The sequence below is a fragment of the Pteropus vampyrus genome, unplaced genomic scaffold, assembly GCF_000151845.1.
Source record: "Pteropus vampyrus isolate Shadow unplaced genomic scaffold, Pvam_2.0 Scaffold29, whole genome shotgun sequence".
NCBI lineage: Eukaryota > Metazoa > Chordata > Mammalia > Chiroptera > Pteropodidae > Pteropus > Pteropus vampyrus.
This window is the reverse complement of record NW_011888810.1, coordinates 8704609-8718993: the sequence shown is the minus strand read 5'-3', so window position 1 is coordinate 8718993 and position 14385 is coordinate 8704609. Positions and strand designations below refer to the sequence as shown.

The 14385-nt window shown below is 34.6% G+C and overlaps 1 pseudogene; it reads left to right on the top strand.

Annotated features, from left to right (window-relative positions):
• The first annotated feature begins 1383 nt into the window (after positions 1 to 1383).
• Positions 1384 to 1502, top strand: LOC111737661 (annotated as a pseudogene).
• The last annotated feature ends 12883 nt before the right edge of the window (positions 1503 to 14385 follow it).

Sequence of the window (14385 nt, the reverse complement as noted above, 5' to 3'; positions counted from 1 at the left end):
ACATATTAGCTTTAGATGTACAACATAACGATCCAATAAATGTATATATTGTGAAATGATCATTGCAATAACTCTAGTTAACATGGGTCATAATTTGTAAAATTTTCATAACTGTTAGTAATAATGAAGAAGAAAGGGGATGGTACAATGTCTGTTTTAATGAGTAGATGGAAAATAATCATGCATAAAGATGAAAAGTTTATATATATGAATATGTGTAATGTCTTGAACCAGGCTGCTTAGTCTTCATTTTTTACTATGTATGAATTCATGAATAGAGCAACTTAGATTATTTTTCTAAAGCCTGATTTTCCCCATCTATACAGTGAGGATACTAACACTAGTTATCTAAGTTTATATGTGTGTATAGAGTGATTAATGTATATGCCATTTTCTTTTTAAATGTCTCAATTTTTTTGAAACTCTACAGTAACCCTGAGTTCAAGGATTTTAAACTTGCCTGTGAAGGAGTTCATGGATGGGAAATCCACTTCAGGAGGTGCTTAATAAATAGATCAGATGATAGATAAAAAGATTAAAAGATTTGTGGCTGCCTTGTAGAAGCTCAGTTTACTGGAAGATCTAGTATTATGTAATAGTACAACAATTAGAAATATCATTCATGACCAAAGTGCTATGGGAGCATACCGCAGAGGCCTTTTGAGGTGGGTACAATGAAAGGTTAAATATTTTTAAGGCGGGGAATAGAGTTCAGAAATAACCAGGGAAGAAAAAATATATAAGGAGACAGCATCATGAACTGACCAGTTTGGGAAATATTCTGGTATTCTGGTGAGCTTGAAAAATTGGGGTTGACTAGATAGGTGTATGTGAGTGATTTGGAGGCTGAGAATTACAATGGAGCAGGTTTTAGAGGGTGTTTTTTAAAGTGTGTTGCAAAAACACTAAATACCTTGAATCTTACATTTGTAAGTGTAGAGTATTAAAATGCTGCACAGCAGATTTCTAGAACTTATTCATCTTGCATAAATGAAACTTTATATCTGTGGCACATCTTCCCATTCCTCCCTCACCCCCAAACCCTAGTAACCACCATCCAACTCTGATTCTATGAGTTTGACTATTTCCGATATCTCATATAAGTAGAATCAGGCAGTATTTCTCCTTCTGTGACTGGCTTATTTCACTGCATAAAGTCCTCAAGATTCATCCATGCTGTTACATAAGGCAGAATGTCCTTCTTCTTAAAGTTGAATAATATTTAACTGTATGTATACACCACAGTTTCTTTATCCATTCATCAGTTGAAGGACATTTAGGTTGTTTGCAAATCTTGACTACTGTAAATTGAATGTAAAATGGTGCAGGCTCTGTTGAAGACGGTACAGAGGTGCCTTAAAAATTAAAAATAAAAGGCATCGAGTCTATGGCCATGCCACCCTGTATGTGCCCGATCTCGTCTGATCTCAGAAGCTAAGCAGGGTCGGGCCTGGTTAGTACTTGCATGGGAGACCACCTAGGGGTACCAGGTGCTGTAGGTATTTAAAAAAAAGGCATTGATAAGAAGCTTTTTATGTTATGTTCTTTGTGGCTTTGTTTTCATCTATTGAGAGCAAGAGGAAAAGAGGGAGAGAATAAGAGAGAGAGAACAGAGAGTGAGAAAGAGATTGAGTGAATGAATGATACCTAATTTACATTTGGATCATCACTCTATGAAGCATATCGGGTGTCTGAGTTCAAGTTGGTGCTGAGTCTCTTATTAGCCATGGGAATGCAGACATGTCTGACATTCTCTGTGCTTTAGTTTACCTAATGGGAGTATACCAATTTTACTTCTCAGTACTCTTTGGATGATCATACAAGATAAACTCAGTACATTACTTATGTGATGCAATTTACTGTTTACAAGGTCTGTTCTCATATGTCGTTATTATTCTACACCTGCTTGGGCATATTTTGTAATGGCAGAGACCAGCCAAAATATCTATCAGAGGTTTTCTTTTGCCTGCATGAGGAGTTAAAATATGACCACCGAGATTGCCTGCTGAGACAATCAAAACAAATATTTACTTAGGCTAGTGATGATCAATGTCTTCTGAGTAATAAGGAAATCGAGTTCAACACTCAGGATAAAGCTGAGGCTCTGAAACTAAGCAAAACAATATTACTTAATGTACTCCCCCACATAATTGCTTGTCTTCTGCTGCAATTTTCACAATACAAGGATCATTTATGTGCACTTATACATTTTACTGTTGACTGCATGACAGTACAACACATCGGGGAAAAGGGAAGCCACAGTAATAAGAATTCATCAAACATCCACAATTGCTCCTTAAAAAAAAAAAAAAAAAGGCTCTAAGGAGATTCTTAACACCAAACCCATTTATGAGCTGTCAGAAACTGTCACAGACAAAGCCTGGAAACTGGAATTGGGACTGAGTTCAGCTCTTGCTTCAACTGCTAAGTATTCAGGGCTATTAAGTATTCACAAAATCTCAAGGGGGAAAAAAGGGCAAGGAGAAAAGTGTTATCGCCCACTGTCTCACAGAGGAGTTTGAAGAACTCCTCGAAAAGGTCAGCATCTCTCACGGCAAAGCAGAGACCTAGAAGACAGAAGACAGATTTGGTAGATTTGTTGCAAACCTCCCTTTGGGGAACGTGATCCTTAATGAGGCTTCAAAACTGAAGTCTCATGAGGATGTTGGAGACGAACTGAAATCAGATACATAATATTATTGGGCCTGGAGCACAGCTGTTTGCTGCTCCCCCCCCCCCCTTCAACTTATTCAAATTGAATCAGTTAGGTCTTATTAGGTATTAATGTTAAAATCATTTGATAAAAGTATCAGTTTGTCTTTTGCCAATGATTATTAAATTGTATGTACCCATAAAGGCTGCTGGAAAATCGGTTCTGAGCCACTTCAGGACAGAAAGTCTCAAGGCACAGAAAGGACAACGGAAGTTTTTCTTTTGCTGATTCTTTCATATGACAGGATTCTTTCATAGGTTGGACCCCGATGAATGAGTTACTTATCCTGCCAAAATATTCCTCCTCAGAGAGATTCTTTGTCTTTCAGGTCTATCAGCTATAACCACTTGTGATCATCCTGGAGCCAGGTTGGTGTGGTGGCAAAGCATGGTGATCAATAGCATTCTATAATCCTCCAATCAACTCTCAGGTCTCTGATGTGCCTGTGTCACAGGGCACGACGTTCACAAATGGCTCTCTGGGGTTATAAATTTGGTGTGTCTGTTTTTCTTGTTCCCCGCCGCTTTCCCTTGCTGCAGTGGTCCCAGCATGGTTTACTGAAGCCCTGCCGTTAGTTGACTTGTTTCCCCTGTTAAATGAGACAGCAAAGCTGGTGGTCTGGACTGGGAGGAATCTCTTCCCCTAGCAGAGAAACAGCTCTGGCAAAGGCTCATCTGAAGAGTAGCCCTTTGTTGTGCAGAAGGCTCCGAGAGTATTTTATAAACATTACTCTTCCCATCATGGTGCCCCGAGCCGCAGAAGACCCTTTCTTAGTTCTTCACCGTGAGGACTTGGAGTGATTCCTGGAGATAAAATCTACAAAAGTGTGAAGGTCCTTTTTAAGCTGTGACCTCCAGGAGCTTCTCACTCCCACCCTGGACCACATTCAGCCTCCGGCAACTAGACAAAATCACCATTTAAGTGTTCCTACCATCTTATGGCTCTAACAATTGTTCTGGTTTAGCAGATCTGCTGTATCTCTCTGGATATGCTCTCTCTCCATGCTTCAGTGGTTTGTTTTGCCCTGTGACTTCAGTTGTCTCATGATTAGATTTCAGTTTGTCCAGTTTTTCTTGTTCCAGGATGGGAGTGAAGACATTCAAGTTCTTTATCTACTGGAGCTGAAACTAAAATCTCACTCTTTTTCTTAAGATAGTTATTCTTTATATAAATTTCTATACTGAGTTTTTTTCCTTTCATATGGCTTTATAAATAAACTCATAAAAATATTGATCTAAAAAATTTGATTGCTTGTTTATTTCCTGAATCAATAACTACATTGTCCAAAGAAGACAAAGAGTCAAGGAAATGCTTCTTCACCATTTATAACTAATTTATATGCTTTTGAGTCACCTATTCCTGAAATTCTATGTAGAGACACTTAACGACTTGAATAGATAAAATAACGCCTTCGGAGTCTTAAGAAAAACAAGGAAAAAACATTGTGCTGAAGCAAAATTTTCAACAGTGTCAAGAGATTATAGGAGACATGGGGAGGAAAAAAGAGACCAAAGAGAATTGGTTTTCCTTCCGGTTGACAGGAGTGTGCCCTGTGTGTCTGAGTCCCCGGGTAGTTAGCGTAGAATCACAGACTAGTAGCAGAGAATTTACACCCAAAACCCCTAGCACCACAGCACCTTACCTGGGATTGCTTTGTATATTCCTCGAACTCACGGGAGGTTCTGAGTCACTGAAAGTTGTTGCTTCCCCTCTTTCTTGTTTTGTTTGGTTTTATTTTTAAGAGATTCTATAAACACTCCCTACCCTTGTTAATAACATGTTACAGGGGCTATCCCTATGAAGGGAATATATTCTGGGCCATATGGAGAGAGCTTAAAACTGCCAGCACGTCTTTTGATGACTAGCAGAGCATGCTGTGACTGGGGCGATTGCTTCGTGCACATTCCAAAGTGCTAAGTCAACGGCTCTTGCTTCTTTTGTTCTACAAGACAGTACAAAACCCATGCCTTATTTCATATTTTTAATCATTTTTTTTTGGTCTGTAGTGTATCAAATAGTCACAAATCAGCAAGGTTACATGTTAATGCTCCCAATTATGTCTCAAGAAAAAAAAAATTAAAACAATGGAAGAGCAGGTGTGTGTGAACATATGTGAGTGTGTGTTCAGGATGGTAAAACATGGAAAAATAGCACTGAAAGTTTTCGAAATGCATAGTTATAAGAATAGCTATAGTTATATTAATTTGGGGGGAAAATGTACAAAATTTAAAAAGTGCATGACCAAGAAATTAGCAGATGATTGAACTCCTGTCTCTTTTCTCTCTCTCTCTGATTTCACACTTGTAGCAATGACTGTACTGCACTAAGATATTAAAATTCTGGCCCTGCCTGCTTCATCTGCACACACCAATATATAGAAAAAATATTCAATAAGAATGAGTTCAGTGAACTGCAGTCATGATCACACAGATTTTGAAACCTCTCACTGGAATTTGGCAATTTGTCTTTTAAGTCTCTTCCTAGCATTGTGCAGAATTTACATAATATCTGACTGCTTGATTCACTTCTTGTGAACCGCACGCCTTTTGATAGCTTGAAATCTCGCGCCTCCCTGCTCCATCCTGCCTGGGACGTGAATCATCCCTTTGTCCACACTGTATACAATGCCTGTCCCTTAATCACTTAGTAGCTCATCAAATAGTCACTTGGCTATCAGCCTGACTATGGTGGCACCGCTGTGCTTGTGTTCAAGTAACCCTTATTTTACTTAACAATGCCGCATTCACGTAATTTTTACTACAGTATGTTGTTATAATTATTCTATTATTATTGTTAATCTCTTACTGTGCCTAACTTACAAATTAAACTTTATCATAGGTATATATCTATAGGAAAAACACGTAGTATATATAGGGTTTGGTTACTATCTGTGGTTTCAGGCATCCACTGGGGGTCTTGGAACGTATTCCCTGTGGATAAGAAGAAAAAGCTGTCTTTGTTATTTAAGCCACCCAGTCTATGGTAGTTTTGTGATAGCAATCTGAACAGACTAATGTAAATATACCACATTTTGTTTATCTATTCATTTGCTAATGGACACTGGATTGTTTTTACTTTTGGGTAATGTAAATATGTTGCAAAAGATGTTGACATAAGTATCTGTTTGAGTTTGGAAGTATTCTCTCTTATATTTTTGGGGAGAGTTTAAGAATAATTGGTATTAATTTTTCTTTCAGTGTTTGATAGAATTTACCCATGAAGCCATCTGGTCCTGGAATTTTCCATGTTTGGATTTTTTTTTTTATTGCTGATTTAATCTCCTTATTTGTTATTGGTCTATTCTGGCTTTCTATTTCTTCCTAATTCAATTTCGGCAGATTGTATGTTTCCAGGAATTTTTTTTCTATTTTTTCTAGGTTTTCCAGTCTGCTGGCTAATTGTGCATAATAATCCCTTTGATCCTTTCTATTTTGAGGCATCTACTCTAATGTCTCCTCTTTCATTTATGATTTTGTGTATTTGAGTCCTCTCCCTTTCTGTAGTCTAGCTTTCTGTAGTCTAGTCCTCTCCCTTTCTGTCGATTATCTTTCAAAAAAAATCAACTTAGTCTTCTTACAAAAGACTATACTCTGTCATGTGTGGTCACTGAATGCTCTGTTCCTTATCTAGTGTCTTGCTAGTATTTTAACTGGGATTTCCTTGAATATGAAGAGTTAAACAACAAACGAAAACACTTCTGAAAGTGTTTGCAGTTTGACTCTGTGCTAGATTACTTCTTCAACCCTTAGCTTGGTCGTCTGAAGCTTAGAGACTAGCCTACAGGGAAGGCTTGGGACTTCTCAGAGATTCCCTCATACACGTGGGTGCTTTTGAATGTCCTAATATCCCAAAGAATTCCCTAGCTTTCCCTCTTGTGCCTTGTGCAGTTTATTGTATGTTTCATTCACAATCTGTTGCCCCAAGCATCTATGAGTTGTTAATTCACCTTACAGTTTTTTTCAAGGGATGCCCAGAGCTTATCCTGCCTCAGTTCCAAGACAACTGAAACAGAGGCAAGAGCCTTGCATCCATCTTTCAGGGAGCCCCGGAGAAGTTAGAAGAGTCACAGTAATCTGTAAATAAGGTTTGCTTTGCTCCCTCCAGAACCAGGAATCAGGATCCTACGCTGGGATTGTGGGCTGTCATTTTTAAGAATGACACCATTCTGGTGGGAGAAGTTGAAGCAAGGACAAGTAAAAATTCCGCAAAGCATTTCTACCCTTTTTAAGTTGCTCCCTTCTTGATTCAGTGTTCATTTGGTTGCTGTAAACCTCTGACTGTTTACTGAAGTTTTGACAAAGTTTGTTATGACAGTTTCTTTCTTAGTTTCTTTCTTTCTTTCTCTCTCTTCCTTCCTTCCTTCCTTCCTTCCTTCTTTCCTTCCTTCCTTCCTTTCTTTCCTTCTTTCTTTCTTTCCTTCTTTCTTTCTTTTTCTTGTTGATGTTTCTATGGGCAGGTGAGATTCTGGGCCTGCCTTCCCCATCATTTTCCTGATGTTACTATCCTATAGATATTTTTAATCTTTTTATTTTGAAATGTATACTTAGTGAAAGTTTATAAAGATAGTTCAAAGGATGCTCATATTTGCTTTTCCTAATGCTCATTTATAGATGTATTTTTTACCATGCATGTAAGGGTAGAGTCTTATTAGAGAAAATGAGAAAAAAAAATAAGATATAATGTTCCCACACACAATATTAGAAGTAGAGGGATGGCATAAAAGTAAGGAAATAGCAGCACAAAAGGAGCCTAAAAACTCACATTTTGTCAAGCTGTGTGTTGCCCCCAAGAACAGTTAAAAAATTGCCACTAAATCTTCACCATTCTACTTTAACCATATACAATTGCTTGGGGCTGTCTGTCACATTTTGAAACTACAGTTGAACAATATTCTGTGTAGAAAAATAAATTTGAATTTAAAAATTTTTTTCTGTATAATTATTTTATATGTATATATATTCTCTGATTATTTTATAGCCACTGCAGTGAAAGTACATTTTCTGAAATGTAAGTAATATGCCATCTATTATTTTTATTACTTATTTAAACAAAAGTAATTCCATAGATTTTAGACTTTGTTGTTTCAAAGCATGACGTTTTAAAGATAAATGAAATAAGAATTAAATGATTTTGATGAAATCAGAGATATAAATCTTCAAAAGCAAAGATCCTGACTTCATTAAACAAGTTTAAACATTAAGAATTTGATATGTGTATCTCTGCATGTATGTGTTTAGACAAGGAACGATATATTTCCCAAATAAAATTAAGTGGTCATAAATCAGGTAATCATAATTTCCTGAGAAATTCTTCTTTTAACTATTTAAAAGTTGCCCCCAAATACAGAAATCATTTGAATTTAATAGTAACCTCTACTCTTCTATAATTAAGATGTTTTTGATTATGTGATTTTATCACTGTCCTAGATTCAATGAAGAAATACAAAAAAATGTGGTGTATGACAGTGATATTGAGACATTTAATCCTAGCACTAATATTTTTGCAACATGTAATATTTAAAACATGATGAAATATTATGGCATATTTTGATTCTATTTGGTAGTCTCTTTTGCATCCTGTCACATTAATTTGACTGGATTGCATGTTTTATGACAATCCATATAATATAGTAAATTTAATCATGTTTATTACTGAATTAAAAGGAAATGAATGTTGTTATTGGCTAAGGGAAACATGCACACTTAAATTGAGACATATATTAAAAGCTTATTAAAGAAAATCAATATTAATTTCCTTCTGAGTTTGAAATTTAGAGAAATTTAATAAATATCATCTTGTCAGTTTTACTAATTTTTTATGTAGTATTAATGCAGAGGATTGGAGTCAAACAGATCTACTATTATATTAAGCAGCACATTTACCTTCTCTGAGACTCAGTTTCCTCATTTGTAAATTTAAGAGAAAAACTAATATCAAGTAATATTAACAGGGATACATTTTAATATTTAATTATTTAGAAGTCTTAGCATGCTAAAAAATATTAAATACTTAAAGTGGGAGCTGATGATAAATCTTGGGTCAGAGTGGAAGAGGGAAAACTTTCAGTCAGAGTAAGAGATATAACTCACCTTCCAAGTAAGAAAATGAAAACAAAACAATCATCAAGTTTGATCTTAAAAGACTTCAATAAAACCATTTAGCAACAATTAGAGAATGAACATAGATTTAAAACACAGAAATGGAAAGATAGGTAGATGATACATAGACAGATAGAAAGACAGACAAACAGACCTTTATGTACAAGGCAATAATCTCAACAAAAACTAAAATTTTGACAGTATACGTCACACTTTCAAACCACAATGCAACACAACTGGAATTTAATAATAATATAACGAAATATAACACTGAAAAGAGCATTGGGTAATTAGCATTAGAATTCCATTAAAAAAAAGCCATACAAAATGCTTAATATAATGGAAGTAGTGGCCAACTTCATGCAAATGGAAATGGCAAGAGTTGTCCCTTAATTTTCTGGCATTTAAGAGCTGATGCTTTGCCTTCTCTCCTACTCTTCCCTTCCCGTGGCAGTTAGCAAAATCCAAGGTGGCAGCACCTTTGATGGTCTGACTAAAGACCCACACAGCCTGCGTTGAACCTCCAGTATAACCTATCCTATCTTCTAATACAAATTTTATGGTGGGAGGGAGGAAGGGAGGGAGAGAGGGATGGAGAGAGGTAGGGAGAGATGGAGGGAAGGAAGGAAAGAGAATAGGAAGGAAGGAAGGTAAAAACGAAGGAAATGGGATCAGGAGAACTGCCATGACACCTTTAGAAATAATGTTTTCTAATCAAAGGTAAGACGCATTGTTAGGGCTTTGCCCACTCTAGATAACATATGCAATCAAGCCTTGTCAATGTCCACCTGTCTCATTTCCAGCATCTAAATTTGCAGATTGAATGACTGCATGCAAATTATCTGTAACATGTTTCTTTGTCTTTAGTCTTTGGCAGAGACTAATCTTTGGCTCATATTTTACTCAGCAGAGGTAAATATTAGCTTATAACCTCCTGGGTTTCTTGACTTGCATTGGAGCACAGAAATTTTACTAATGCATGAGTTTATGCTAGCTTGTATTTTTAACCTTTTTTTTTTTTCTTTCATTTTTCCATACCATAGTTTGGAATAGAAATTTAATGGCTAAGGGTTCAGTAATATTAAATCTTTTCAAAACCTACTACAAAGAAATATTACAAAAATTTGTGGCTGATTGTTTTAGTGGCAGTTCAATAATATATACTGCTACTTTGAAATGAATTTAAAATGCCATGTACATTATATTAATTGGATTGCACCTAACCACATTCTGAGCACTTGAGTTATAGGGGAAATGTTTTTGAATTATTTTCACATTACAAGAGGTACCTCTGAGTTAATCATTGTAAATTTATTTCTTTATATGTTTACTTTCCCCCCATTGTATACTATAGTGAGCCATATTTATGCTAATTGCTGCATTTAGATAAGTTTGTATTTACATTTTATGGATACTAGTCACCAAACAGTGAATACTTATATTCTTCACAGATATACTGCTGTAATGTCAAAATGAGATCATTACTTGAAGAAACAATATGCAATGCAAACTTTAATATATTTCCTCAAAAGGGCTATGGAATAAAAATACTGCAGATATTTTACTTGAGTATTAAACATATTAAAATATGCTTTCATAGGAGGAGCATTCATTTATAAAGGAAGTCATATTCATTTCATCTTGCTGATATGGATAATAATCAAATGGAGAGTAATCTGGGTGAGAGCAAATGTAAAAAATGTAAAAAATGTAAAAAACATATGACTTGTACTCATCCTGCAGCCATATTCTCAGGTGCAAAGTGCTGTAACTTCCTTGAAAATCATAAAATGGTATGTTGAAAAAAGAGGGGGTTTTGAGATAGCATCAAGTCTCCACATGGCTGGGAATTCTAACTCAGTTCATAACGGCAGCCGAAAACGGCCTGGCACACACTTGCCATGTTTCCCACGAGCTTGATAGAGAAAAGGCTGGAGTTGTACCCAATGCTTCTAGGGTGAATTCATCCACATAAAGGTTTTTTTGCACCCTAATTATAAACACTGATCTAGTGATACTTTTACATTATTTTACCCAAATGAGGTTCATGCAGACAGAAATTTATTACTGTTTCTCTATCAGAATTTCTCTTGCTTTGGGACATGTTAAGGAGTTTGAATTTTCAGGATTAGGTTTGTTAGAGGTCTCGGTCATTCTCAGGTTAGTATGCTGACTGATAAGAGAAAAGCCATTTGCTCATTCCTTCATCCGTTCATTTATTTGTTCATCTAGCTTGTATTTAGTGAATACAACCCATGTTTCAGGCACAGTGCTAGTTGTGTGTTTCAACTACAGTGTTTAGAGCAATAGGGATGAACTCTGCAGCATTAATGAAAACCAAGGACAAGTCATCTGAAGGATTCTGAATATTTTAAAGACTGAAAAAGAGAAATGAGTAACTGAGTCTCAGAAAGAATAGGAACTAAGCGATTAAGCAGCAGAGGCTTGAGTCTTTAGGAGGATGCCTTAGTCTCAAAAGGAGTTTCAACGATCTTTGATCCTTATTGGTAAGATTCTAACCGATCTGTCTTGGGGCATGTGCCCACTCTTCACATGCTGGGGCTGGGAGAGCAAGGTGGACAGGGAGGCTGACCAGACATATTTTGAGTTTGAGGAGGAAATAGATAAAGATACACACACATATAGTATATCTATGCATATATATGCATAGATATAGTATATTATAGAATATGTGGTATATATACTATTTATGTTCTCTCTATATACACTGATATACTATATATAATATATACTCTATATATGACATATATACTATATTCTTCCTCTCTTCTCTCCATCTCATCTTCCCTCTTTCTTCCTCTATTCCTTTTATATATCGTTTATTTACTAAACAGTAATTGTACTCATACTTATGCCGGAAAATAGGTTATTTTGTGAAAGATATATAAGTTAAAATAGCTCACAACCTAGGAGAGAAAATTAACCAAAAACAAGCAATTAACAATCCACTGTAATTATGGTTAATTAAAAAGATGTAGAAGGAGTTATGAGAACACAGTAAGGTAATGAGATTGACACCAGCTCTGAATCCACAATAGATCAATGTGACTGTATTAAACAAGATAATCCACAAATAATCTATTTTTAGTTGAACTTTTATGTGAAATTTAGTCAGGAAAAAACATTGCTTAAACCAAAGTAATGGCAGGTCTCCTACTTACTAATAAGTGTACTCATCTAAATGCAAATCTCTTTTCTCTTTTGCTGCCAGGAAACTCCAGGTTAAATTTGAGGTCATAATGAATTGTATATCTTTGTTATATTTCCACAAATTGTGATTGCATTTTATATATTTCCCGGATCCTGGCACATCTTCTTTTCATAAAAGCAGATAAAATACTGAGTGTTTAATTAAGTAGGTTCCATTATTTATGTGGTGAATAGTACTTAAACTAAAACTTTTAACTATATATCAAATACAAATTGCACATAAATTCATATTGCATATTGCATATATAAAACATATTTTATAATAATTTACAAGTTATTTCAATTAATTTGCTCTTAAAAATATTGAAATATTTTAAAATAATATGGAAAAGAATGTATAAGAATTCTATACAAAAAAATAATATCCTCACTTAGGAAAAAGATTCAAATGAATCTCATGTTCTAGTCTCAGAAAAAAAATAACTCTACTCTGTGAATGCTCTTTCTACCTCTTCTTTCACTTCATCAGCACCTGACTTTAGTGTTCAAGAATCCATCACACTGATAAGTTTTTAGCCTGACTTGCTGTGAAAAATAATTGTCTAAAAGATACCTTTTGGTTTCACATAAGGGGTGACAGGTGGTCGAAGCAGCACAATGTGAGTTATGTGGTAGTATATATTAGGGAGTCTGCCATTTGTTGTAAGTTTTAAAAATTTTAAGTGGAATAGGTATTTTAAATAAGCAGTTTATATTAATGATTGCTTATAGAAAAGTAGTAAATAAATTAGGACTCAATTTTAGAATTTATTTGGAGGGAAAAAAACTAAAAATGAAATATAAGATAAACATTAATCTAAGAATAAGTTGGGATTTAAGCTTAAAATGTGATGCTCTTTCCAACTAAATTCATCTTTAGTGATTTTTTTTCTCTTTAAAAAAAAAAACTAATTAGCCTTATCACATTACAGCACAAATAACCAGGGCAATATAACAAACCCACAAAATAATCCTAATAATTTAAAGCAAGAATTATTTTAGGAATCAGTTGACATATTTATGCAGCAAGAAGTATAATTAAAACATGACATTAATTACTGTAGGAGATAAAAGAAAATAATGAAAGATTATAAGCTACACTTGTTAACAAATTATCTGGACTTTACAAAATTATAATACCTCTCTGGGTCTCACATTCTTAATATGTAAAATGAGATTGAGCAATTCCCTATTGCTCACAATGAAAAAGAAAATCTCCTAAAATATAAAGATACAGGGTAAGAATGAAATAACTGTTTAAATTTGAATTGTATCACACAGTGAAGGACAAGGCTAAAACATATTTTGATAGCAACCGACTAGTTTATATTAAAAAAGCAATGAAGAAAGGAATGAAAGAACAGACATGTTATAGACTAAACAAAGGGAATAATCCCATATTTTTCTAATTTAATTTAGACAGAACTTTGAAAACCTACAAATGTAATCAGCTATGCACTGGGTGTTATAGCAAAGGAAAATTTAATAAATGATTTGTTCTCAAATAGGTCAGTATTCACAATGGAGAAAATATAATTATGTTAATCATTGTATGCACTTACATTTGTTTTAATTTGCACTAAGAACAATTAAATACAATGAAAAGAAAGAGTATAACTGGAGTGGAGAAGATGAGGAGGAAAAAATCAGAGGGCTGACAGTTGAGAAAAATTCTAATAAATTTGTGTCTTATTATTAAAAATTATTTTTTCATCATTCATGTGAATGGAAACCCATTTTGAAAACCAAAATTGACACTTAGGTGGTTATCATTTACTTTTTGTTTCTCATGACAATGTATTCAGATAAAAGATGATTACCTAAATATCCTAAAGAAATACAGGTAGCATAGCTCACAATTACACTTCACTGGAACCATCAAGTGTTTAAAGAATGAGATTTAGCTAAATTTTATGACAACATATAGTAGATTCAAAAAAAAAATCATGAAATTCTTAAAAAAAATTATTTTCGATATATTGCTCAAATTCTGCAGTTCTCTTATAATTACACATCTAACTTTCCTCCCAAGATTAATCCTCTTGTTGTTACTACATATGAAGTAACACTACTTTTGATCTGGTTCATCTGATAACTTTGAGTCTTATTTTCTTTTTGAAGTAACCAAACCAGAGAAGATTGAACTCAGTTACAAAGCATAACAATGCATAAGTATTTTATTCTGTTATTTTTGTTGTTGTTGTTTTTTATAAGAAGACAAGGATCAAGCAGCAAAATCAAACTCCGGATGTTTAGATAAACATTTTAATTATGGTAGGATTGCAACTCTTGGGCTCCTGGGCTTCATTTGTTATTTAATTTAGCATTTATTTAACTCTTACTTTAGGCCCCAGTTGATACAGC